Source organism: Anas acuta, chromosome Z, assembly GCF_963932015.1.
Source record: "Anas acuta chromosome Z, bAnaAcu1.1, whole genome shotgun sequence".
NCBI lineage: Eukaryota > Metazoa > Chordata > Aves > Anseriformes > Anatidae > Anas > Anas acuta.
Genome location: NC_089017.1, coordinates 23,247,594 through 23,274,928, shown reverse-complemented (window position 1 = coordinate 23,274,928; position 27,335 = coordinate 23,247,594). Strand labels below are relative to the sequence as shown.

Below are 27,335 nucleotides of genomic sequence, written 5' to 3'. Positions count from 1 at the left end.
CTCCCCCGTGATGACTGTGTGCCTAAGGTTTTGTTTCTTTCATACATTATATAAATATATGCATCTGGTGACAGGTTTAGAAAGATTTATGAAAATGCTCTGAAGCATAAAGCAGAACACTGCTGAGAAAACAACTAAATTTTCATAACAAAAAAAAAAATCCTCCCATCCAGTGAAATAGTTGTCAAGTGCTAGCCTGCAATGACTAAAGCTATACAGCAAACCTATTATACTCTTGCATATCCTGTGCAGAGTATCAAATGAGGGCAGAGTACAAGCTGCTTTTCAAAAATTAAACCATTTTGGCAGAGTTAAATAGAGTGTGCACCTGTATGCGTTGTTTCAGAAGATGCAGAAAGTCACACATACCAGATTTGGTATAGATTTATATGTCTGTTGAAACAGAAGTTATCTCCACTCTGTCTTTGGTAAGGCACCAACCCAACAAGAAATAACACTTGCCCTAGCAGCTTCTCTTTGGGTTTGCCACTGATACGAGGTTCTCAGGATCTCAGCTTCTCAAGCTTATCTCCTCCCTTACAGAAACCTAAGCCAGCAGTCCTACTTTCCTTCAGAAGGACATTTGATATGAATGGCCAATGAGGGAAAAGCCCCTGATTCCTCCAGGACCTCTTCCCCCAGTGAGTGTCATTTGTGCACGTGCAAGTGAGTTGTTGCACCTCTTTGCCAGCCAAACACTTCCCCACTGCCACATCTACTCTTCCTTGTGCTCACTAACTCTGGAGGAAACAAGGAGGAACCAGCAGGAAGCTTCTACCAACCTCCTTCCACTCTCCCCCTCCCCCCCCAAAAAAAAAACCCAAAAGTGTTTATTTTGTCCCATGCACAACACATGGCCAAGGCAAGTCAATGCTCTGAGGCTTCTCCTTGGGCTCCCACGGATATGGAATCTGAGGAAGGGATCCATAATGCATAGAAAAAAAGCCTGAGGCTGTGCAATATTGCTGCCCTGGGGGTGATGCTGGTGGGGTTATAAGGCTCAGCCTTGATCTTATGCTCCTCTCCCAGACCTCGGGCAGTGCCCATGTCCTTGTGGTAGGCAGCTGCAGCAGTGTTCCGTCTGCGTACAGGACAGTCACTCTACAAGTCAGCCTAACCATCAGGGACAAAGCATGTAACAGTGCATGTGATAATTATCACTTGTTTGATTTGTAATCAGTATTCTCCAGGATTAATTGCCCAAGGAGTGGAATAGGAAGGATTAACTCTGTTCAATGGTTGCTCCATCATGCCTGCGCATTCAAGGGCACATATATGACCTGGTGCTTTGGATGGGGCTGCCTCATTTCCAAACCAGATTTTAATTTTGAAAGCAAGCAAGAAAACAGTTTGAGTTTTGCAGCAGCCTTCCTCCACTTAGGAAGGAGTTGTAATCCTCCTTAGTAATTTAGTTACCTTCTCAGCTTCTCATGAAAAGGACGGTTTTTGTAGTGGAACCGCATATCTTCCAGTGCCTCGGAACAGGCAATAGTGCTATCTTCCAGTTATCTCACAATCTCAGTTGTAGAGACTGAGTAACAGAAGACAGCTTGTAAACAACAGGAGCAAGACGAGATAGGGCAGTATTTGCAGAGCTGCTCAAGAGCCTACCCTCCAAAAACAAAACAAAACAAAACAAAAAAAAAACGCTGGCTTGTAAGAGAGTCTGAAGTTTTGCCCTCTAGATTTGCTGTCACTGTGTGACAGGACACAAATACAGCTAACGCCTTTTAACGTTAGCCTGCACGTAGTTGAAAACATATGTACCATATACCATAACAGAGCCACCTAATGGACAGTGCGTCCTACATGTACGGAGCACAAGTCCTGTCCTTCAAACAAGCTTCATTATAGCAGGTATAACAACCCCTTTCTTCTGCATAGCTGTCATGGGACTTTGGGAAGTGACCCCCAAAATCTCCTCCTGAATTGCACAGTTTGCCACTTCAGAAAATAAACTCTCAGTTTAAGCAACAGAAACATAGCAGTGGTTTGTAGGCAAACAGTATTTTCCCTTTTAAAACATGCATATTTTTAATATGCACAGCATGCTGGAGTCAAGAACAAAAGAATCCCTTGCTTCCCATGAGGAGAGAGGAAACAATCACATTTAGGGTATATTAACAGCTACTAGTACTCCATACAGAAGAGCTCAAAAAACTCTCTGCAGGGATTCTAACTGTTCCTCATCACATAAGAGCAAAAGCAGGCCACAGGTGCCTGAGCTTAACAATTGCCTGATAAAAACAGCTTTTATTGCTTACAATCACTGAGCAAGAGAATGAACCCAGGATCTTGGATGTGCTTGTAGGTCTATCCACTAAAAGAATATGCTTCTGGACTTACACATGAATAGATGTTGCCTCCTACAACTAAACAGGATAATTTTACATTTCACTCTCCATTGCCTAAGAGTTAGATTGGCTTTTGCAACTGTATTCTGAAACCCAGCATGCAGCACTTTCTTGAATTGCTATGTGTGAAGAACAAAACAGTGCATGTCAGAACAGAAATAAATAAAAATAAAAAACATGTCATTACCATGCAGTTCTGTCCCATTTTTGCACAGGTTCTGGCTCAGAGTCTTACTCAAATGATTGACTTCACCAGCACAGCAGAGATGTTTTTCTTCCATCAGGCCAGCTTTCTGCAGAGCAGCGTGATGCGGTAGCATTTCTCACTTTCCAAAGTGTGCATTCCTACTGCCTTCCTTGTCTCCGTGGCACAACTCCCCATTGCTCACCTACACAAGGAAACTTCCCAGCTGAAAATTCATACTCCCCCTGCCTTTTTTTCAGGAGTGGAGTCCAAACATATGCTGAATGTTCACAGAAGAAAACAAGGACTTTTAGTTTTTAAGCCTAGTGCTCAAGAAAGGTGTGTGTTTTGTAACCCCGGTGACGAAGATGCTGTCAGCATGTCATCATTGATGAGTTCAAGAACACAGAATAAGCCCTGAAAGAGCTGTCTGCTGCACTGCCACCCCCCCAGTGCCTGTGCCTGGGCACTGCACCTGCTGGTGTCGAGGTGGGCTGAGCTCCACAGCAAAAATGTGACAAAGGCAAGGGGGCAACCGCAGGTGCGATCTGTGCAGCAAGACCTCTATTAGCTGCTAATGACAAGGGACTGCTTAATGAATGTGAATGACTGTTCCTTTCACGGATTTGTTAATACACTTTATGGACATCACTTCTCACTGCTCTGAAGGGAACACTGGCAAAACATTTCTTCAGTCCAACCATTGTATTTATTGAAGTTTACATAGACAAAAACAGCTGTAGGCTGTACAGATTAACTGTATATCTACACATTCACTATTGTAAACTACTTTAACCACATCATTACTACATAGAAACTCCCATAACTTACATTTGGGATTTAAAAAATAGTGGCAAAACAAAAGCCTTTCATAATGTTAAACACTCCTAGCCTCCCCCCCCCCCCCAGAAAAAATAAAAATAAAAATAAAAAATCCTCCCTGTCCTGATCAAAGACAGCCTTTGCTGTCTGAAGAGGTGTTCTCCCCACAGCTAGTAACTCATACAAAAGAGAAGGTCATCCAATTCACTATTTATTCTTTTATTTTTTTAAACTTTTGGTGAACTGTGTAGCTCCCAGTAAAAAATAAATTAATGTGTTTCTCCTGCTTTGTCTGATTAGTGTTCCACAGAGCAAGGCACAAAGAAGCAAGCACTTTACATCAAACTTAACCAGAAACATGGGGGGAAGATGCATCTTAGGCACATAGTGTCACTGCACTCGGAAATACTTTTGACTTTCAGGGTTATTTTTCCCCAAAGTTACTGGAATGGGCAGTGACCCATTTCATGTTTAGTGGTATTAAAAAGTTATGTAGATTTTTAGCTTTTAACACTTAATCTCTCTTCTCAGTTACTACTAAGGTATCTTTTATTTTAAGTCCTGAAAGAAAAACAGAAAGCTATTCCCCCAGCCTTTCAACAGGGCTGGTTTTCCACTATCATCCATATCACCAACACAAACCTTACCAAAAAGAAGTCTTCATAAGTGGAATAACACTGTGACTTGCCACATTCTGATATCCTCAGTTCACACTTTTTATTTTTTTAACAGGCTCTTATACAGTCTTTTCATGTGGTCCTGCCTGTATATTCATTATTCATATATGAAGAGCATATGCAACTGGAACTTAAGGTTCAGGGCACAGCGTTCTCTTAAATACAACTGCTGTAGTCAGCTCACCTCTGACTTAAATTATCCGTACCGTCACTCTCAGTGAGCTTTTGCAGAAATGCCCAGCCCAAGAATAGAAAATTTTGTAGTACTGTATGAAGTAATCCTTAATCACCTACACAGCAGGAAATGTGAAAGTCAGCCTCTGAAGCTGAAACAAGCTTATGATATTTCTTTCAAAATCTGGGCTTTAGAGTATTTGTTGCTCAATATATTCACAATCCCAAAATTAAAAAATAAAAATTAACCATCTCTAAAACACATGCACATATCGTCACATAATTATTTAAGTCACACATTCAAAAACACGTTGTGCAGACAGGTTAGCACCACAGCTAATGCTGGACTGTCATGAGTTAGATAGATAATCTTCTGAGGCCCAAACCTGAGACAAAAGAAGTGCTCAAGGCTGCAGAGTGAACCAGCAGAAGCAGAAAACTCTTTTTCCTCTCTCAGCTCCTTCAGACTACAGTTCATTGCCCATGCATGTTCCCAGGTTCTGTATTCACAAGACTGCTTTGTCTTCCAGATTCCTTGAACTTCTGAGCACTTTGTTTTCCTAGGTGTCTAAAGAGAAAGCTGATTTCCAATACCATCCAAGCTATTACTCAGTGACCAATGATAGATCGTAAATTGTTTCAGATACCTAGCAAAGGACACAACCCCTCAGCAATCTCTCCTTTTCAACATAAAGTTGCTTGTGCTGTCCAAAGAGAGATTCAAGCTTTAGTCAAATTACTGATTTTTATTCCTATTTATTTCCAATTAAAAGCTGAGCTAGCCAACCTCAACCAAGCTACATTATTCTGCATTTAAATTCACGCTTACCTGCTTAATATGTCCTCAGCCACAACTAAGAGGAATTTTACAGGAACCTTACAATGCACAGCCAAACATTAAATAAATACACACACACAAAATAACAAGATGCATATTTGTGCAGCCAAGTTACACCAAACAAGCCAAACTCCTCCCTGAATAGAAATTCCATCAATTACTGACTTTGAAATGCACTCTCCTGCCTTTTCCATTTCTCTTTAAAATGTCAAGAATCCTGCTGAATTACGCCTTTTTCTTCCCCCTCTTAAAATAGAGGGAAGCTGGTACTTAATTTTATGCTGAAGTATTTGGAGCAAAATGAAAGAACAGTTAACATGAAGTTTTGTGACAGAGAAGAAAGTTGGGATGGCAGCACTGCTCACAAATGAGGAGTAACCTGTCAGAAAACACTATTCCCTCTTTCCTACAATATTTAGTTTGGTCAGAACATGTAATAATCCATACTTCCCTAAGGACAGGTTTAAAATGAGATGTCTTACTACCCTTCTGAATTTGGCACAAGAACTGTTTTTCCCTTTGGGAGTCATGGACAAACTCCAGCAACTCTGAAAATGTTGGTGTTGTTTGTTTGTTTGTTTGTTTGTTTGTTTTGTTTGTTTGTTTGTTTTTTTTTTTTTTTTTTTCCTCCCACTCTTTTGAAGGTATTCAGTAGTTTGAAATTTGGTTTAGAAAAAAGAAAATCAAAACCACAATATTACCTGCTTACCTTTCAGAGAATTAATTTAGAGGTTTTTAGGGAACGTTTTAAGCACAACAACTATTAGCTGCTCTTAACACTGAGCCTCTAGCACTCACATTGTGCTGTGCAAACACGCGTCTGCCCCGATAGCCATGGGCTCTCCTCTTCTGTCCTCTAAGAGGAACTAATGCAGGAGCAGGAGACACCACAGGAGGAAGAAGCTACTGAAGAAAGACGACAGAGCCTCAAGCTCATAGCGACTTGCCCAAGACCTGTGCAAGCTCATTTTAAAGATCATATTAGAAAGGGCACTCGTGTTACACCCAGAAGGACTGATGGTTGCTGTCAGCAATAACAAATACTAAGTGCCTGTACCCAGATCCATCTGGCATGACCATGGCATTGTTAGCATATGCATCTTTACACAATTTGGGAAGCAACAGCAAGCATATTTTCCTTTTATACTCTTTGTTATCAAGGAAGATACCGTTTTATCAGTACTAGAGCATCTCTACCGAGGCAGTTATGTCCCTCATCAGCTGCCACTGCGTGAAAGCATGGCAGCAAAAGACATCAAAACACTTGAGGCCAAAGTAAAACAAGAGGTGAAGGCTGGAACAAAACTCACTGAAATCACTTGTGACTTCACTCCAAAGTAAACCACAGGCTCCATCTCAGGAATAAAGGTGATAACTCCTGAAGAGTTGTACTTAGTTCAGAATTATTAGGGAAAAACTTCCTTGGACATCACAATGCATTAAGAGCTATCATTCATGATGTTCCCTTTAAATGGAATTCTCCAGCCATAAAAAATGTATTTTGTATTTTTTAACTTCACTTTCCAGCATTGCCTTTTTATAGACTCACTACATAAACCTTTCTGGAGTAAAATATAAACAAAATGATACAAACAAGAGTCTGCATTTTATAGCATGATATTCCATGTACACAGGAATATCTTGGGTTAAACTAGAAAGGGAATGGGTGAGGAACCTTGAAGAACAGTTTAGGATCCAGCTGGATCCAAAACTTTACTCATTTTCCATTTCAAAGCAAACTTCAGCACTAGAAAATAGACCATGCTTCAGATACTTAATTTGCAGTGAGGCAACACGTAACTGCTTATTCAATTATTTTGTAATTAGTTGGAGGCACAATCAATTTCCCAAACAACATGGCTCAGTTTCTATCTACACAGCAAATTTTCTGCCATTTCTAACCACATTTGTTTATACTGCATATATCTTAGCCATGTTTGCATTGATGCACACTGGGAAAATCTGTGCAGCCATCCCAGCACACCTCATTAAGAGCAGCATGAAAGGGAGTAGGGAAAAGGAGGAGGAGAACAGGAAAGCACCCAGAGGCTATATGTGTTATACATAGCAGATGGGTAATGCGCCTTGGCACTCCACACATCATGGAAACTGGAGGAGACTCGCCAGCCAGAATGGTTACTGGGACAAGAGGGATAAAAACTGCTCTGCCAAAGAAAGGGACATAACAACTTTGTTGCAGAAAGATAGTCAACAGGCTTCGAGAAAGACAAAGCATGATTAATTATCATGATTCAAGACATTGAATTAGGTAAAGACATAACTCAACTTACAGCAAGTTTTGCAGAAAAATCATTACTAGCAGAGTTGAAAGTTAGTTTGAGCTAGGTATCTAATGAATCTACTAAACAGACACACTAAGAATCAATTTTTGTCACTGCGGAACCCTTCAGAATAGACAACAGCATTACTATCACGATAATTCACTAAAATCAGCAAATAATTCACTATCCTTGAAATCAGTGGAGGGGAATGCAGTTTAACAAGAAAAAGGAGAAGAACAGATTTTGCCCATGTAGCTGTGAGACACAATCTTGTGTCCCACAACCTGGCAGGAAGAACTGGTGTTTGCACTGCAGACAGGAGCTGAGCTACATTCTGCAACACTAATCCCACCCAGGGTTTCACCTGGCTATGTGGCAACAGCCGTGCTGCAGGCTTAAAATAGTGAGGCAATCGGAGCACAAGACATCTCCATATTATAACCAAGACAGGTTTTGCAGCACTGATCAAGCCTGAAAGAGGCCGCTGAAATTTGTCCCACCCAAACAAGTTTTATGCATCTTTTTGTACAAAGAGAAGGGAGAATGGAAAGAAGATGAGTTTTGTTTCTCTCTTATTAGGGCGTGTTGCAACTTGTCATAGACAGAGCAGTAGGTGCTACTACACCTAGGTGGGGATGGATGCAACCACAGGTTTTGCCCTTATACCATGTGCTTTCAAAAAGAATATTTTTATTCAGTGCCTTTCAAAATAAATAAATCGAAGGTTGTCCACCCTCCCTGCCTTAATTCTTATACTGGAGGGAAAAAATATATCTGATATTTTGATGCAGCTGAAAAGGAACTGGAAGTACCACCTCAAAGTAATCGAAGTTTGTCATACAGCTTTTGTTCAGGGGCCAAGCCCACCTGCCTCAATTCTCACCTATTGCTCTGTATCACCTTGCACTGGCTGCTAAGAAAAGGCTCACTGTCTGTCTCCCTGTGGGAGAATTGAACCTTTTTTTAAAAAACAAAACAAAACAAAACAAACAATTTTCAGGCCCTTTTTCAACAGACTATTCCTACAACACCTATGCTGGCTGTATAGGGATAGTAAAACACCGATTTTGTTCCATTTCCTCTCGTAGTTTTAAAATCCAAACTTACAAGGAATAGGAAAGACATTGCTACAGCTGTCTGTGTGTCTTGAGCATGGCCTACAGAGATTTGTCACATGAATCTGGTCTCTTACCCACTTGTCAAGGCCTCCTCTACAACTGCTTTCCCAAGGGTAAAGAATCTGGGAAAGCTCAGGTCACTTGCATGCTGGATTTTTAACTTAGAAACCATTCTGAAAGTCACTTGACCTTTCTGGATTCAGAAATATTTTGTTAGTACAGGGAAATGAAGAAATGTCAGACTGCATTACCTCTCTTTTGTGTTTGTCAGATTACTTCTGATTCACTTCCAGGAAGTAAATAACAAGGTCAGAGTCAATTCATTCATGCCGGAGGAGAGTGTACAGATGCGGAAGAGGGAAATCAGTCCCCACAGCACTTTGATGTTTCCTTATCTTATAGTGTATCATTACAGTAACCACTAATTGTCACAGAAAGATGCTTTTCTAAATTAGAAACATGAGGAACAAGGAATTTTAAAGATTGCATTCCACTGTATTTGCTTCAGGAAAAAAATGTATACGCACACATGCTTATACTCCAAAACCATCTCAGTGGAAGAAAGTCTTAAAGTCTGAATTGTAACAATATGGCTGAACTCTGTTCTTCTGTATGACAACACAAATAGCTTCACACTTGCTTAAAAAAATAATAATAATAATTTAGTTGACACATTATGTCTGAATTATAGACATGTCATCTACTGGAAAATTTGGCTCTTTGAGCCCTCGAGTGAATTATCACAGACCAATCAGATGACTTGTGGGAAAACTTCCTCTTCCCCTCCAACAACATCTTTCTAAGTAAGCCACAAAATTCATGATCTTGGTGATCAAAACAGTCTACTTCAAGATGTTGATGCTTTAGTTTAAATCCTCACAGCCCCAAGACCCCTTCAAGATAAATGATTTTATATTAGCAGTGAAGGAGTTAGAGATTTACAAAGTCAATAAGAATTCATAACTTCTGCATTTTAATCATTCATAGCCACTGTATTTGATTTACCCCACAATTTCCATCAGAAAATGAAAAAGTTTTGAAGAATGAGTTATTCTCAATGTAAATCTCCAGCACACCTCTGTCAATCATGTTAGGCCTTTCCCCGTTAGTTTTTCCTGCCTCCTGATTGAAACTACACAGCCAGTTTAATTACTTCATTATTTAAAACTTCTTAACTGAAAAGGCTCTGAAAATATGGAAAGCTAAACTAATGCATAGTCATTCTACATGGAATAGAGGAAAGCATTATAAACATCAGTATAGCTTATGAAGATCGAGTACACTCATACTTTCTTCTATCCTAACACTTTGCAAAGAAAAAAAAAACAAAAAACCTACAGAGGTCTAGAATGCTTCTACTGAAAGATATGTATGCACACAGATAAAGAGGGAAATAATTCCCTAGTCAAAGACAATATTTGTTTGCCACAAAATGTACATTCTCTCTGTGATATTAGAATAATAATCTGTGGGAAGCTACCATTCCAGAAATTATAGCATAAAAAGAAGCTTTAGTATTATTTGTAGGGAAGACTAAGCCTTTGATAGTTTTGCTGGCAAGTTTTATTTATTTTATTATTATTATTTTTAATTTCCAGTCTGTTGAGCAGCTCTTGTACCTTTGTTTAACTACAGGGAAAGAACTGTTCAGTTTACAGCACAGTTTTATATGCAAATTGTGTTCTGTAGACACTACTCATTGTAAGTGTCAACAGGAGAAAAAAAGCTTGACAAATTTAAGACTGTTGAGATTTTTCATAAACTTTGAAGGAACACTGAAATTACAAAGCACACTGAGCTCACTGTAAAGCATTTTCTCTAAGCATGTGCCAAATAATGTATATTAAAGGACTTTTTAAAAAATTCTACTACGATACCTTATGCTCCATTTTCCATTTCTAATTATTTGTGACAATTTAAAAAGGAGTCCTGTCTTCTTCACACAGTCAGAGTTCTTGTTTTCATAGCTCTCCCAAGTATGGAGCTTGTTTCTACTCTGTGGAAACATTTCTATTGGATTTACTTCTACTGGAAAAAAACAAGCTTTCACACCCATACAAATCAAGATTCAAGAGCAAATTCAGAGCTGAAAACGAAGAGACATTTTACTGCCAAAAAGATGGGGGGGCTCCTAACAAATCAGCCAGCTGTTGCACTAACAGCATCAAATAAAGAAATTGCAGAGCTTATTCTACTCTTTATCAATAATGCATGGCTGCGCACAGACAATTTATAGCTGTTTTCCATCACTAGGTATTGTGTAGTACTAAATTAAGTCTACAAAATTCAAGGACAGTCCACCCACACAGCTACTGTAAGCCAGCCAGGCCACTTTGAATAAACATTTTAAAGGCATAAAGTGAGTTTTATTAGCATGCAGATCCACAGCTCTTAGTGGACAAAGTATCGCCATTAAAGAAGCAAGAGTACATTTAGCAGGAAGAGCAATAAGTTGCTCTTATGCCTTACATATAAAGACATAGTGGATTATATATATACACATAGAAGCAACAACTCAACCCTCTGAATTTATTAAGATTAAAATCTAAAGCAAGAAAAGAATTTATTTTCAGCATTAGGAATTGATTGCCATTCTCAGAAAATCCTAAGACAGGTGCTGAATGGGTCAACTTCTGACAACAAAAGAGCTAAGAAAAAGATGGTTTTGACCGGTTTTGTTTACACTCAGGTAGCTCTGAAGATTAATAGATTTATATTTTAATCCTTCGCAAGTCATAAATCAGAAAAGCACACACAAGGCTTTCATCAGGATAAAGAACTAGTTATCAGAGAGAAGTCTCCTTAACAACACTTATAGCACAGGTACGCAAGTGGGAGGTGGGGTTCCCCAGCAGGCACAGTTAAGCAAGAGTTGGTGTGGCATGATCCAGTTATGTTCAGTCAGTCAGCCCTACCTCTTCATGTCACAGCAGTCCTGGCACGTAGGTGTGTTGTGTTACGTGTGTCTGAAATGCACGCATTAAAGCACAGAGCACAAAAGCTGGTCACCAGCAGCAAGAGGATGCTGCTGCTGGGTCCCTGCACCCAAGTTTAACTCTGCTCAAGTGGTCAGCAAGGAGACTCCTGAGTCCTGCTTCCAGCATGCAGTCAGGTGCAACCAGCTACGGCGTGGATGACAGCACCACCAGGAGGTGGGTTTGTGTCACGTTGTAAACATCTGCTGCTGTTCCTAAAAGAAACACTGTGCTGCCCATCATCCCTCTGAAGACATCAGCAAGGGTGAGGTTTGCGACAGCTTTCGTATGAAAGCAGAGCACCACTCCAGACAGGATCCTCCACATCTTGCTGGGTAGCTGGTGTGACATGATGACATCCCTGCCTGGAAAAGTTTTTTAACTGTGTGGGAGGGTGAAGGATGTAATACAGCACAGCAGTGTGATGGCATTGTGGCATGTTTGAGCACAATTAAGAGCAGGAAGGATATAAAAGATGGGATTTGAGCTACATCTGTTATAAGATGGTCAAGTGGAATAGCCTGGCCAAATAAAACATGACTGAATTTACTATCAAGGTATGAAGAGGAAAATAAATAAACTTTGATCAGTGAGATATTTGGATTTTTAATTGTTCAATTTTCCAGTGAAAGTATACAATTTTGATCATGTGGATGGAAGAACTGAGTGCACTCTCAGTAAGTCTGTAGGTGACATCACATTGGGGGGGAAGTGTCAATCTGCCAGAGGGTAGGAAGGCCCTGCAGAGGGACCTGGACAGGATGGGTCAATGAACAGAGGCCAATGGGATGAGGTTCAACATGGCTAAGTGCCGGGTCCTGCACTTTGGGCACAACAACCCCATGCAGCACTACAGGCTTTGGGCAGAGTCGCTGAAAAGCTGTGCAGAGGAAAAGGATCTGGGGGTGCTGATTGCTGGCTCATGGCCAGGCAAGCATCAGTGTGCCCAGGTGGCCAAGAAGGCCAATGGCATCCTGGCTTGTTCCAGGAATAGTGTAGCCAGCAGGGCCAGGGAGGTGATCGTCACCACGTACTCTGCTCTGGTGTGAGGCTGCACCTCGAGTGCTGTGTTCAGCTTTGGGCCTCTTGCTACAAGAAATACATCGAGGCCCTGGAGCATGTCCAGAGAAGGGCTACAAAGCTGGTGAAGGGCCTGGAACAAAAGTCCTGTGAGGAGCAGCTGAGGGAACTGGGATTGTTTAGTCTGGAGAAGAGAAGGCTCAGGGGAGACCTTATCGCTCTCCACAGCTACCTGAAAGGGAGCTGTGGGGGGCTTGGGGTCAGCCTCTTCTCTCAGATAATTAGTGATAGGACTAGAGGGAATGGCCTCCAGTTGTGCTAGGGGATGGTTAGGTTGGAAATGAGGAGACATTTCTTCTCAGAAAGAGCAGTCAGGCATTGGAATGCGTTGCCCAGGGAAGTGGTGGAGTCAACATCCCTGGCGGTGTTTAAGGAAAGGTTGGACGTGGTGTTTAGGGACATGGTCTAGTGGGCGATATTGGTGATAGGGTGATGATTGGACCAGATGATCTTGGAGGTCTCTTCCAACCTTAATGATTCTATATATTACTGCATAGCAAATTTAACTTCACCTACAGGAGATGTGCTTTCTTAAAAAGCAGCTATCAAGTATCTCATGACCTTCTGAAGTTAATCAGAGCTTCACTAATCACTGTGGAAAAAGTGATGTAACTGCTCCAGTGAGCCCAGATCATTCAGAAAGTAAGGGTCCAAACTTGACTAAATCTAACTGACACTGTGCCACAGCAATCAGGTCCCAGAGTTTGGTGAAGTTGCATCTACATTGCATCCCTGTGAAAGCAGAATCTTTCTGCTCTGACCTACAGGCAGAAATCATCCAAGCTTAAGTTGAAGTGAAATCTAGTCGTGTTTGTCATAAAATCTGTTTTCTCCATGAATAAGCACAAGTATAAAAGCCTAGAGCTGGAAGCTCAAAGGAAAGCAGCTGTTGGATATTTGTAATTTAACCTGCCAGGAGTACAAGATTTTCTTTACATAATAGGCTGAAGTCATGCTGTGAAAAGCAAAACTGCCATTTTGAAGTCTGAGGAGATTGGAATAAAATCCTTGCTTAAATCAAGGCTTCAGGACAAAGAATTGGAAAAAAAAAAAATAGACAATCCCAGTGAAGCAACCTTGGCTTCATAAATAGGAATTAATTTTATGAAGCCTGCTGTTCAGCTCGTGTTACCAAATGTAATTGCTGTGTAGGTCACTGAAGCAGTGCACTTTTAATTGGCTTGTGGACTCTGGCAGAGTTCAGAGATGCACAAAAAACTCTCAGGCCATCTCCACCAAGCACATTATTCCAGCAGGATGCTGGCCTTGCAACCCACAGGGCAAGCACTGAGGTATGTTAGCATGTCAGACAGCAAATCACCTCTTATTGCAGAGGTATCTGTACAAACACAAAATGCGTGCTCTGTGGTCACAGTCCTGTTCCTTAATGATCTGATGTGCTACCCCATCGTTTCTGAGAAGTAGCCAGGCAGTCAGCAATCATCGCTATTGTCTTTCCATGACTGCTGATACAAGACTGCTCTGGGTTTTACAACCTTTCTGCACTCATACTCTTCCTCTGTCTGCACGTTTCCTCACAGCCTCCTCCCCTCTTCTCCCATCCTGCACCTTGAACTGCCATCCATACAAGCCCCCAGACGTCCACACTGTGACTACACTCATTTACTGACACCTTCCCCACTGCAGAGGGTATGCAGGTTGGGTATGCCAGTGCAAGCTGGCAGTGTCCCCACCACCACCACGTCTCCTTTGCTCAGAAGGCTGTGCTTGGCTGAGGGCATGCACTTCCACAGCCAGGACAGGGCTGTGGCACACAGCCACACAGGAACTGGGACAAACCTAGGCACAGTGATAATAAGTTTCCTTATTTAGCTTTTTTTCTAAGCATTTCTTTTCCCTGCCAGCTACAGCCCTGCCTTGGGGCCCAGAAGCAGTTGTGTCTGCTTTCTCCCTGTACAAAGCAGTTTTGACAGCAGAAAAGACTGGATTCACCTCCCAGTGCCTTTCCCCCAAAAAAGGAGGAGCTTCAGGAGAGTAGCAGCTTGAGTGAGAGCCCAGAGCTGTTTTGGAAGGTGCTGGCCCAAGGTCTGTCTGCACTCAAACTACAATCTTTGCAGGCTCAATCTTTGCTTGTCAAGAGATGAGTTCAGTTCTAGATGATCCCCCCTCACACAAACCACAGCACACTGTGGTGCATGTAATGAGGTGGAGGGTAACAAGCCCTAAAAGTAAACAGAAATAGGAGTCAGTAGACACTTCAGATAGCAGCTGTCAAACCTGAGGGAATCCAGGAGTCAGTGGCAAAGAGGCCCTTTACAAAGTGATTAGCTCTCCAGGTTTGGCTTACCACATGCTTAATTTGGGAGTCCCTAGTCACCCAAATGACCAGGGCATGGGAGACTGTGCTGTGAATGCATGGGGTGTTGTGCAGACACACTCTGGGCAGCTTCAGTCTGTGCCTGTCTGCAGCTCAAAAGCCAGTACTACTACCATGAAGCAGACAATATAGATATGAATCCAAACAGACGGGTGCAAAATACAAGTATTAATGAAAAGAATGACAGCAGCAGCAGCAGAATGGTCACTTTTTCAGCCACAGATGTGTCTTTTACAGTCTTCAGTTTTTATTACCCGTATTTTTGCTGATGAAGAATGTCTCAACCTGACAGCAAGTAGACTGAAAACAATCCTTTCACTACTAAAACTTATTAATATACAGATGAAGCATTAAGGCATTTTAATAGACAGTTATACAAGCACTTAAAGAAACTAGAACTGGTGATTTAGGAGAAGAAGTCAAGTTACTTCTTCATTGCATCTTATTTCTACCCCATTGAGGCTCAGTGAATTTAGTCATAACTGACAAATACTGGCAGTCTGGTCCAGTCTAATACACAAAATACAGGTGTCATGTTAGTATGGTTTATTATAAAGCAAGGGATGGACTGAGGCAATGTGTGGGACCGTATTTATCTATTGTCTTCCCTCTCTCCCCTTACCCTCCTCCAACAAAGAAGCTGCATCTTACCTTAAAAGATTAACAGAAATGCTAGTCCTCTACTTCTCTTTAGCTTTAAGCTTCAGAAATAATGCAGGAGAATCAGCTAGTTCAATACTTCAGCACTTGACAGCACATTCAGGAATCTGAAACTCATCCTACAAGAAGAGAAATGAAAATTAGTCATTGTACGTGTTGGGCAATATATCACATGCTTAAAGCTGCAGATGCCTGGTAATGCCATGCCGCTAAACAATAATGAAGTTCACAATAATCACAAATATGAAAGGTTATGCCATTTTTGGCTTCCAAGGTGCAGTGCACACAAGCAATATTCTGGTTACGGCACCCTGGAAAGAAAGCATGCATCTTGCAACCAATATGTCACTCTGTAGTGCTTTCCCAGCTTAAGAACTCTGTTCAACCAACAGTCAATGCAAATGCATAGAAACAAAGCTTTAGACATGTCATGATAAACCAGTTATGGAAATGCAGCACTAAATGTCTAAGGAATGGTAACCTGGTACTAATTTGAACTGAGAAATGCAGAAGCCCACATGAGCTAAGCAGCAGTGCTATATAACCTGGGAAGATGCTTCTATGGAAGATGCTTCTATATATGAATGACATGGAAGCATTTTATAAACTGCAGTAAAGAGGCAGTGCCTGCTTTGTCCCATTTCCCTTAGTAGGCTTTTTTAGAAGTCTTATCTTGCAAGAATTTGCACATACTCCTAGCTCTTACACAGTAAAGAGATTGAGACTGAAGTTCATACCTGCACCACTGTAGCACACAGGATGGCTCTTCCCTTTTTCCCACAGCAATTCATGTTCTGCCACCAAGGTTTAGACCACTTATTTCTCAACTCCAACTCACTTGGCATGTTTAACTCCTAAAACAAGCTAACTTTGCAGAACCACACACACACAGATGCCACCGAGACCCCCGTTCCTGGCTCTGATGCATCCTGTCTCACAACCATTTGCAGGTACAGTCCCAAGTCAGTACGCTAGGGCTGTGCTGGAGACCTTCTGTATGCAGACATTGAGTAGTTTCATGCTGCTGCTGCTAGCACATTTAACAGCTGTCAAGGGATAGGACAGGAGAACAGTTTATATCTAACATAGTTACTTAAGAGGTTTGAAGATTATTTTATGGAAAAAAAAAAAAAACACATCAGGTTTTAACTGTGTACTTTCTTAGAGCCTTGGTATGAGAACACAAGGTGATCATTGGCCCAATCTGTATAACTATAAAGGTGCAGGTTTAATGGAATACAAGTAAATCATACCAGGTAGGAATTAAATATTTTTTACTGTAAATTAATAGATAAACTGGCACACAAAGCAAGACATGGACCAATGCTTCTACATATACGTTTTTCAAATTCTACTCTGTTTACAAACCCCCAAAATAGCCTCCTAAAGGTAACTGTCTTCAAAAACCAACAGAAGTGGTATTTTTCTTAGGACACAAGAGCTGTCAATCCCAACATGCAAGAAGCTGGGCAGGGACATCAGGAGACCAGCTTGACTAAGACAAGACTGCTTAGCCAAACTAAAACACAAAAGCAAAATGCATAGGCACTGGAGGCAGAGGTACACATACTGGGAAGATTATAGGGATGTGGCCTGGGAGTGCAAGGAGAGGATCAAGATAGCCAAAGCACAGCTGAAACTCAGTTTGACTAAATATATCAAATGACACAAGAAGGGTTTCTTCAAGCACATGGGACAGCAAAGGAAGATAAACTTTCCATGCAATGAGCAAAACATGAATGAGTTCTTCAACCTGCATAGAAAAGGCTGAGCTGCTCAAACAGCTTGTTTGCCTCAGTCTTCATAGGTAAATGCTGTAGCCACATGGCTGGAGTCAGAAAAGGTAAAGGCACAAACTGAGAGAATAAAGAACTACCCACTGTAGGAGACGATCAGATGTGAAACTTGTCTAAGGAACCTGAAGGTGAACAAGGTCCTCTGAGACCTAATGAGATACACCTGCAGATCTCATGGGAACTGGTAGATGCAAGTTCCTAAGTCACTGTCCATCAGTTGCAGTCCAGCAAAGCTTCCAGTGACTAGAAAAGGGGAACACAACCCCCGTTCTTAAAAACGGAGAAGAGGAAGACCCAGGGAACTACAGGGCAGTCTCACATCTATGCCTAGCAAGATCATGGAGAAGATTCTCATGGTAATTATGCTAAGGCACACATAGAATAGAGAAGTGATTGCTAGCAGCTGACATGGTTCACTAAGGGGCAAACAGTGCCTGACAAATCTGGTGGCTGTCTACAACAGAGTTACAGCATTGATGGTTAAGGGAAGAGTAACCAACTTCATCTACTGGGACTCGTGCAAAACATTTGACATTGTCCCACACAATATCCTCGTCTCTAAATTGGAGAGACACTTTTTGACAGATAGGCTACTTGGTGGATAATGAATTGGTTGGATGGTCACACTCAGAGCCGAAGTCAATGGCTCAATGTCCAAGTGGAGATCAGTGACTTTTGGTATTCCCGAGGAGTCTACTGGGACCAGAGCTATTTAACATCTTTGACAGTGAAAAGGACAGTGGGCTTGGGTGCACCTTCAGCAAGTCTGCAGACAACACCAAGCTGTGTGGTGCAGTCAACATGCTGGAGTGAAGGGATGCCATCCAGAGGGACCTGGACAGGCTCAAGAGGTGGGCCTGTGCAAAAAACATGAGGTTCAACAAGGCCAAGTGCAAGGTTGTGCACCTGAGTCAGGGCAATCCTGCCCATCTATACAGGCTAGGTAACCAGCAGATAGAGAGCAGCCTTATGGAGAAGAACTTGGGGGTACTAATGAATGAAAAACTACACGAGCTTGCACATCCCAGAAAGACAACCAAATCCAGACTGCATCAAAAGACAGCTGGCCACCAGTTCCAGGGAGATAATTTACAGTGGTCTTCTAGGACTGCAAGAGTGTCTTCTGGAAAGCTGGAGAGGGACTCTTTGTCAGAGAAAGTAGCAAGAGGACAAAGGGTAAATTAGTATATTAAGCTAAAAGAGGGTAGCTTTAGACTAGATGTAAGGAAGAAGGGTGGTGAGGCACTGGAACAGGTTGCCCAGAGAAGCTGTGGATGCCCCATCCCTGGAAGTGTACAAGGACAGGTTGGATGGAGCTTTGAGCAATCTGATCTAGAGAGAGGTGTCCCTGCCCATGGCAGGGTGTTGGAACTACATGATCCAAAGTCCATTTCTACCTAAATAATTCCCTTAATATTACAGAATCATAGGAAGTATAAGGGTCTGTCTGTGGGAGGAGAAGAGAGGAAGGATTCTGCAGGAAAACCCAAGCAGATGTTACACTCTAGAAAAAAATCCTAAATACAACATCTGTTACAAAACCAGAAATCCAAATGCCCCAGATGTCCCCTTAGTTGAACTTTAAAATAGCATTCAGTGCATCTACACAATATAGAAGTTAACACATGAGGAAACTTGCGATGTTAGAAGACAATTATGTCCTTGGAGCTACATGTTCACAGATAATGGCAAACACCAAAGTCATGGTGTTTGTGTATAATCTCCTGTTCCACACTTTTGTGGAAAGTTTTAAAGCAGCTTCCTGTAAGAGTTTCAAACTGATGCCAAGACTTCAGATCTTCAAGACATTCAGTCAGTTACACAGCCAGGCTGACATTTTGCGGACAATAAAAGTGTTTTTCAAATACCTATTACCATACTCAGAAAGCCTCATCCCCACATCATGGTGTCATGATTGTTTAGATATTATTCATAAATCATTTTTGCCTCAAAAGATTGTCTTTGGATGCCCTCCCAAAGCCATCTTGTCTTTATCAGGTACTCACATTCATCTCATGAGTGTTTGTGCCCACACCTGATGCAGATCAGTTTGAAAGCACAACTGTGTGATAAAGGCCACAACCAGGGAATGGTTTGAGCTCCAAGATGAGCAAGTGATAACTTTGAGAGTTGCACCTCAGAAAACACAAGTCAGATGTTCTCTGGGAGCTAAGATTTATCACATAGTTTACTGTTTTCCATGCCAGATAGGAAGAAAGCTTCAGCTTTGCCTTTTAGCCCAAACAAATCACAATACACACAATCATACTCCTACATATCTAAGCCCCACCAAAACAAAAACACTATGCTGCACACCCATGTTCCCTTAAGGAGAGAACAAACCACACCTAACAGGTGTTAATCAAAACATCAAACATTAGAAAACATTCTGACACAATGGAGATTTAGAATAATATGCAGCATCTCAAGCAAAATTTGAATCTGTATAAAACAGATGTATGTATCTTGTATCAGAAAGCAATTGTTCTTCTAAACTGCCTTGCAAATGGCAATCTAAATTCAGTCCCAGGAAGAAAACAGACTTAATTGATTAACACAACTGAGTAGAAGCAAACTAAGTAGAAGCAAAGATAAGCAGAAATGAAAACAGACATACTAAAACAGTTAAGCAGAGATTTTACTTACACCAAGGGAGCAAGTTGGCTGATAAAGTTGTCATCTTTACAGAAAGCTCTAACCTTGATAATACTTTCAATTTAAACAAAGCTCACTATGTAATAGATATTTTGCAAACTCACGTAGGCAGGGTTTCAACAACTTCTCATGGAAAGTCTATGTACTTCACAGGCATATTCCAGCTTGACAAGATCTCCGCAGAGTACTCCACTACTCCATCTTCTCCTCTTTTCCTTTTTAATATTGTTCAACACCTCCTCCCACACACACCTCCAGCACATGTACCTCCCTCCAGCAGACAGCCAGATTCACTTATCTAAAGAGGAATTTATGCTGGTCTGAAAAAACACCAGCTCCCTCAACTGCAAGGACATGCCTGGATAACATATTGAGATATGCCTTAGATGTTGTGTCAAACACTTCAAAGTCAGTTAAAGATGCACTGCATAGCACCCAAAGGGTAATTACTCTCACTGGGGAAAAAAAACATTTTAAAATAGATTTGTACATGAAGGTAGCATTTCTAGAAGTAAACATTTCCTAGTGAATGTGCTGTATTTTTGGACAGAAAGCCCCCAAGTAGCCAAAAGCAATATTGCATCTTCGTACACTTCACTGGCATAAGATCTCATAATTGCTAAAGGGAATAACTAAGGTTACGTCTGCATGGCACAAAGCACCATGCTAATTAACCTTGCAGATACACTAATTAATCTGGGCAGGACGCCATGATAACATGACTACACTGCTGTCTTGGGAATCTCCCCATGCCAATGTATCATGCTCTTTGGTCATACACACCCACACACACCCGCAGTGTCTTTTGCATAAAAGAGGAGTTTTACACTGAAGATGAATCCCCATAGAGAGGTGTTTCCTCTCAGAAGCTGCCATATAGTTTTTTTTCATTATTTAAATCTGGGGTCTATGGTGTACAACACCAAACTATACACTTACATAATTCTTACCAAATAGTAAAATAATTGACTGGTGTTACAGAGGATAATTAAGCTGTTAGGAGGACCATAAGAGGATGTATTTATGGACAGTCTTCTTGGCATTTGAAAGTTGGCACAGAAGTTTCAGGAAATCATCTCAGAGGGATAACTGTAAAAATGGTGATTGTCTATCAGCCCTTCAGCAGCAGCAGTTCACCCCACAACAGTCCAGTTTCTCATCTGGTCCCCAGACAGGGCAAGGAGGGGTGCTTGTACGTGCTCATGTAAGTGTTCACAAGTTAGTACATTCCAAATAGCAGATAATGGAGCCACTGTAGTTGTTAGCACATTTTCAAGAAGTTAAGTTGTTGCCAAACCAACTCCACAGCTTTCCTTTTAACATTATGGTGATTAAACAAGTCTTGGGCTATAGCCAGAACAGCAGCTACCTTATCTGCTATAACTGATGCCACCTCTAGGTACAGAAACCAACTCTTCATATACTGCAAATGGACTTCGAGCTTCTGACTTGTTAAGACACACACGTAAGTAATAATGTACTGAATAGCAGATTTAAGTGCCTGTTCCAATAGGAACTGGTCTTTGAACATGCAGAGAGCAAGAAGAAAAGGGAACATGTGGCATACAACACAACCTGCAACAGAACATAGTCTGCCCAACAGTGCAGAACAGGAGAACACAAGTGTCGTTTACTGTGGCACAAAACAAGACAGAAAGTCATTCTACTGCCAGGCAGAACAGGCAGTTTCAGAGAACAGCCCCTGTCCATCCCCCTCTTTCTCCTCTCCCTCCTTAATCCACATTTAAAACCAGGGCTTTCCCAGACAAACCTCAAAGTCCTAGACTTAAAGGATGTCCTGGACGTAAAGGATGGACTCTCAAGCAAGGCAGACCTTCCACAAAGCACAGCCCCATGAATTTATGCATGAGCTACTTTAGTGTCAGAACTCATATTGCTGGTAAATGGGATACACAAGATCAGCTAGAACCTGGCGGGCAAGGCTGGCTTCTCATGTTTCAGTTAGTTTGCAGGGCCAGAGGTAACAGCACAACAAAGGGCAGCTTCACCTTGTCCCTTGGTTTGCACTACATCAGTCTGAAAACTTCTAGCCCTATGGAAAAAGTGACTGGTTTGAACAAGCGCACGGTTTCCTGTGGCAAAAGCACAGGGACAACTTAATCTTGGAAAGTGCACTGCATTCAGACAAGGACAAACCACATAAACTGCATCAAAGTGCTTTTAAGCCCTCCTTGCTCCTATCACAGACGACAAGCGCTCAAACAAGTCTGTCTGAATTGGTCACGTACCATTTCTACACTACTGGGAAAAGCACCACTGTAAAAAGCATAATCAGATTGCTAGAAATGAAATAGCCCTTAGATAAGCTGGTGTTAGTTGCAATTCTCATGCTTGGACCCAAGGTGTATCTGCTCAGAAGTGGAAAGGTGTTATTAAGAAAACACATTTGCTACATGATTGCTCTCAAAACTAGTAATCTTTCTTTCACACACATATATATATCAGATACCCATGGAAAAGACTAATAAAAGCTGTCTCCTCCAAAGTGATTAATACTTTTTGACCCAAAGGCTGAGTGTTTTTGGATGGTACACAGTAACAATGATACTTTGGGTAAACACTTTAGTCTCTAACCAGCAAAACTGGTCTAGATTGTCACAGAACAGTACAATCCAACAATCCACATGAATAGATGTGCTGAGCCTTAATACCTTTAGCTGTCAACTCAGATGAGACTGACTCAAATCACTGAATCCTCAGAGGCCAGAACATGCCCTACTCCTTCCTTCCTCCAATACCTTGCCTATGTAAATAGCAGAGTTCATCCTGAGTTTTCTGAAGGATGATCTTTGCTTAGCAGGACAAACAGTTCTGTGACACAGCCACCACTCCAGATTTTTAGCTGGCAGACAGCAATCTGAGCCCTAACAAGAAACAGGCTAACTTCTTAAACGGATAAGCACAACTATCCATTCTCTAACTGATGTTACTATCATACGTGAAACTTCACTGAGAGTGCTTAGAGCTCACCCAGCTTTCTTTTATCCCTTTTGCAGGGAAGTCACTGCTCATGGAGTGTGTCACTCTAGCAAGTAAGAGGAGGGAAAGTCATCAACATACACAAGTTTTTTTCCTCTTCCTTTCTCACACCACCCTTTCTGTAGGGGGGCCAAATTCTTTGTTATCTATCCAGATGACTTTAGCCATCACAAGTCAGATGGCCTAGGTTTAGAAGTGCAACATATTTTCTGTTGCTCTAAAGCAAGATGGATTTTACACAGCCAGTTTAGATGGGCTAAATGTTAGGCAATGAATGGAGTGAAGATAGGATGTCACAACTGAAGCAAGTTACCTAAAAACAACTCAAGAAAGATGGAAAACTAGGATGACTCTCAGCTACAGATGTCTTCAATTAACCTTTCTCAATACACTTTTTTTTTTTTAAACATACTGTATCCAGTTATATCCTTTGCTTGGTCACAATATCATACCATGTAACCCCTCTGGCAAGCAAAGTACCTAATAAATCTATGCTTGCTCCTGTATGGAGACCAGGGATTACCAAAGGCTGTGAAGGTCATCCTTTTGTTCTACAGTGAAAAAGAACTGGAAAAGGGGAGAATGACACTGAACGGGGCTATAAGAAACTTCCTTGCTTGCTCAGTTACTACATACAGATGGGCTTCTTCTGATGAGAGCCACCTGCATACCCCTCTGGTCCCATCAGAGATGGTCCAACAGGAGAGGGAAGCTCCTCAGAATTTCTCCTTAAGAGAATTTCTCATTAAGGAGAGGCTCTGCCAGCTCGTAAAAGGAAGAAGGTTACTTCACTAAGTACACTTAACTTTCAAAGTTAAGTTAAAGATATAGAGCTGGTTGTCATTAGCTCCTGAAACAGCAGCTCAAACACTAGTAATTGATGAGCCTCAAAGAGTCTTAACTGCTGGATTTCAAGCAACACAAGCACAAGCAAGCCTCTGTAAGAACTGCCGTTTCTTTGTGTTGTTGCTCCGTCCCCTCATTTCCTATGAGCTGATTCCCCAGCATCAGGTATCACAATGTATCTTCATGGGTATAACACAGCTAAAGGTGATAACAAAACATATATAAAGCAGTTAATCTGCTTGAGAACCACACCAAGAACCTGCATGGTAAAGTATACATGTCCTTCACATCTCCTTATCTAAGCTTGGAGCTCTGGTCCCACTTTGTCTTGGGACTGGCAACATCCTGAGGCTTCAGGGGAAAAAAGACAATAGGACTAACATCCCCTTCTGGCACCAAGGTAAAATTTGGACCAAGTCATTCTGCTTTGCAGCTCAGACTTTTCTATATCTGTTTTGTTCACATACCTTTGGGATTTTCAAATGGGTGTTACCACCATCTCCCTAATGAGATTCCAAAGCACTTACTCCCAAAAGATGGGGTTTTTGGATGAGCTACTGTAGAATAATCTCCAAGATCCATCACTGTTTTGAAATAGCCCTCAGCACCCACCACACACAGTCCTTCTGTTATGGCTCTATGGAATTTCTGATGCCAAACCAAGATGAGAATGTGCTTCTGTCATGCTTTCAGCCTAAAGCTTTGAAGATGGAATGAATTAATGAATTTAATTAGCTGCACAGCACTGATCTGCAGAAGTGTGAACAGTCACGTATCACTGAGGGTTACTGTCATCGCAATGCTGTTTCCCTTGTGCAAAAGGAAAAACAAGAAATATGGCAAACTGTTGCAGATGTTCTGTATCAATGACTTGAGCAAGAAGAGCTAAAACCAAAGTCATTCTGAATTTCTAGGGATCTGGTGACTAAGAAAAGTAAGCAATCAATCATGTGGCCTCCCAAAGAAAGGAGATATTGTCCTCCAGAGTCCCACCATTAGCTCTTAATAAAACTGCTTTCCCCAATTTCATTTCAACTTTATATTTCAAGGAAATGTTTGACTGTGTCCCTCAAATTAAGCAGGGGAGTAGCTGGTCCTTGTCCTAACACAAGGTAAAAAAAAATAGCAAGGGGAAGACAAGCACTATTGACATGCAGTGCCAGTCAGGATAGTCTTCTCTGTTGAAATTATCACGGGTAGTATATTCAGCAATGGGCTAGATCAGAAATTCTACTGTAAGGAAGTACACACAAGTATCAAAATTCCCGTCCCTTCTGCCAAAAAAAAAAAAAAAAGTAGGGAGACAGACATTACAACAATACAGTACACTGGATTTTCAAGCTCCAACTCACAAGCATTGAGGTTGTAATTTAACAGCTACCTAATTACTCGTACGGGGGAGTAGGGGTTGAGAAAATTAATGATATACAAAAGTGAATTCTGTTATTTTAAATGTGTTTCCCTCAAAGAGCCAGCCAAAAGGAGCAAAACAAAATTGCAAAAATCTTCTCTGTACACACAGTTCATAAAACACGAAGGTCACAGAGCAAGGCAACCCAACCCAGACCCATTCTCCCCAAAAAGCTGCAGACTTTCATTTGCAAGTTCAGCCCGCAGAAGGCAGGCGAGGGAGAGGACAGCAGAAAAACACGCAGAAGCCAGTGCAAAGCTTTGCAACCCTGCTTCATCATGACAATGTGAGGGCTCAGAGTGCTTGCTCAGGATCACCCCCGATGGAAAAAAAAAAAAAAAATCACTAACTTGATCGCTGTCATGCCACAGCTCCAGCCTAACAGACTTTGATTTGTACAGGACAATCCAGGATGTTGCAGTATCCTGTATGCTGCTTGCCCACCATGGAGATACCGACGGAGGAATTTCTCACACACACGCGTTACATGCTCTCTGTAATACTTTCACAACATTAAGTACTACCCTTCAAAAACAAACCACCACTTCAAGCTGCAAGCACTCCCCTATTTAGATATATTTTAAATAGCCCATTAGACTGTAACACTCAAACCTACTCAGCCACACAAAACCGGGCATATTTCACTATTTCACAAAAAAATTGAAAAAAGACTAAACTTACAGGGTTGTTACTCCACCGTTTCTCTCTAGCACACGGCACATCATTGAACTGCAACGCCTGAAACAGTAACTTGACCTCTCTGGGAAGGTGGGCGGTATTATACAAGCTGAAACATTAGAAACATGCATAATTACGCTGGGTATTTGCCACACATTCTTTCATCCGTGAACAAATATGAATGGAAAAGTCACACTGACACTCCAGGCTTAGATTATGTCCAAACCATCAATTAAGAAGATTTTTTTCATGAGGCCTTGGGAGAACAAAAGTTTTCAGAGCAGAAGAAATTTTCTGTGGAGTTACACTGTGCATATATTACAAAGAGAGCACTGCCAGCTCAAGGCTGAGACAACAGTGAGCTAGACCAGGGAATTTCAGCTTTCTTGCCCGCCACCACCGGCAGCTTAGCCTGTTGCTTTGTTCTGCTGGGAGCACATGCAGCCGTGGCACCCATTCATGCAGCGCCAGCAAGGACGCCTGCCAGGGTGCCACCTGCATCCTGCCACTAATCACCCACCCCTTCCTGCGGTGACACCTCTCCTCCACGCCACTGCAGCACCTGCCTGTCCCTCAGCACAGCCCTGTGACAGCTCCATCCAACCAAGGACCTTCAGCAGGACCCATATGGCTGGTCTTAAAGCATTACCAAATGGACAAGGAGGGCAGGGGACTGGAGACAAGACACTGTGCTTGCCCACAGCTGCACCCACATCCATGGCTCACACCACAACTGCTCAAGCTTCTGGCAATGCCCCTTTTACACCAAGCATGTGGAGCTCCCTCGCTGTACATAGCCTTCTCTTCCAAAAAAAAAGCATTTGGAGGAACTGCACACACATCTAACCGCAGTCTTCTGCTGTCACATTAAGGTTTTCTCTTCTTCAAACTCAAGACTTAGCCATGCCCCTCCTGTCCAAGCAAGATGCAGCATCCACAGCTGCTATGATCCTAGTTTCTCTTCAAGATGTTTTGACAGTAACATCCACATAGTTTTTCCCAGGCAGCTCTAGCTTATCCCCTTTCCACAAGGGGACACTTTTTGTTCTTGATTCAACCATTTCATTCCTCATGCTTGCCCTACAAATAGATGTGGGATACACAGTATTTATTTCAGCCAATTTCCCATGCACTACATACAGGCAACACATGCACATCTGTAGCACTGGTATGGAGCAGAGACATGACTTATTCTAGAATAATTCTTTTGTTTCATCCTTCAAGCAGGCCAGCTCCCTCTCTCTCTGCCCCTTTGTTTATATACTTCAAAGCTTTTGAAGGTCATAGCAAGGTATATATTGAACTACCTCTCAAGATCTGAGAATCAGCGTTGGATACAACCGTTGCTGTTTCCAAACATGAGTTGCCAGCAGTGATCACATAATAAAAACTTAAAGTTTTTCCCTACGTATACCTGAATACTGAATACCTGAAAGATATTAAAAAA

At 41.7% G+C, this 27,335-nt stretch overlaps 1 protein-coding gene across 1 annotated transcript in view; it reads right to left on the bottom strand.

Moving 5' to 3' along the window:
• The window catches only part of KANK1 (KN motif and ankyrin repeat domains 1), a 101,425-nt gene extending 75,428 nt beyond the window's left edge, over nucleotides 1–25,997 (bottom strand). Inside the window, 2 exon segments of the mRNA XM_068667745.1 lie at nucleotides 15,494–15,621; nucleotides 25,892–25,997. The gene's annotated coding sequence lies outside the window, so the exon portion shown is untranslated.
• Between the last annotated feature and the right edge of the window lie 1,338 nt (nucleotides 25,998–27,335).